This window comes from Tupaia chinensis, unplaced genomic scaffold, assembly GCF_000334495.1.
Source record: "Tupaia chinensis unplaced genomic scaffold, TupChi_1.0 Scaffold143768_1, whole genome shotgun sequence".
NCBI lineage: Eukaryota > Metazoa > Chordata > Mammalia > Scandentia > Tupaiidae > Tupaia > Tupaia belangeri.
This window is the reverse complement of record NW_006203617.1, coordinates 130,763-131,588: the sequence shown is the minus strand read 5'-3', so window position 1 is coordinate 131,588 and position 826 is coordinate 130,763.

Genomic DNA, 826 nt, shown 5'->3' with positions numbered 1-826 from the left:
GTGAGTTTTATATGCTGGAAGCCCAGTTATCAGTGGGACATCTTCCTTTCTCCCAAAATGGCTAGACCACAGGAGCCATGGAGCTGTCTGTCTCTTGAAGAAGGGCTGTTCTGTTCCCTTCTGCCTCTCCTCAAAAAGGGCACAGATAAGGGTTTGATTGAATCCATTCGGTTTCTACTTGCCAGGGAATGCTATGCATTTAAGTCTCTGTCTGTGCTTTCAAATGATCAGGCCAAACTTGGGAAGTGACATTTGGCTCCTGTAGAAAGGGGGTTAACATAACCATCTGTGTTATCTTTGACTCCCAGGATATCACATACACTGTTCTATCCTTCTCAGGAGCCTTGCTCAAACCCCATTTCCCACACACATCCAGTCAACCTTCGGTTCCCCACACACTTGGCGCTTCCTCTAGTAAGCTTTCCCTAATTCTGCAAAAGGTTTTACCTGTACCATGGATAGGTATTTATTATTTAGCTGTAATTTTTGGCATAGTTAGCCCTCTTCCCCACTTGGTAAATATCCCCCCGTGCCCAGTACAGTGTTCTTTGAATGCCCTGGCACAGACTCCAGGCACCTCACATGTCTGCATTGGCTGTTCCCACTATTCCCCAGATACCCCAGTGCCTCGATCCCTCACCTTCTCAACGAGGCCGACCCTGAACAACCCGCGTAGACCTTCATACCCACCAATCAGCACTGCCAGTCTCCCTTTCCTGGTCTGCTTGTCCTATAGCTTGTTCTTCTAGTGCACTGTATAATTTCTTGATTTATTTTATTAAATATTTCTTTCTGTCCCCCTCCTCCACTGGAATAGAAAATCAAC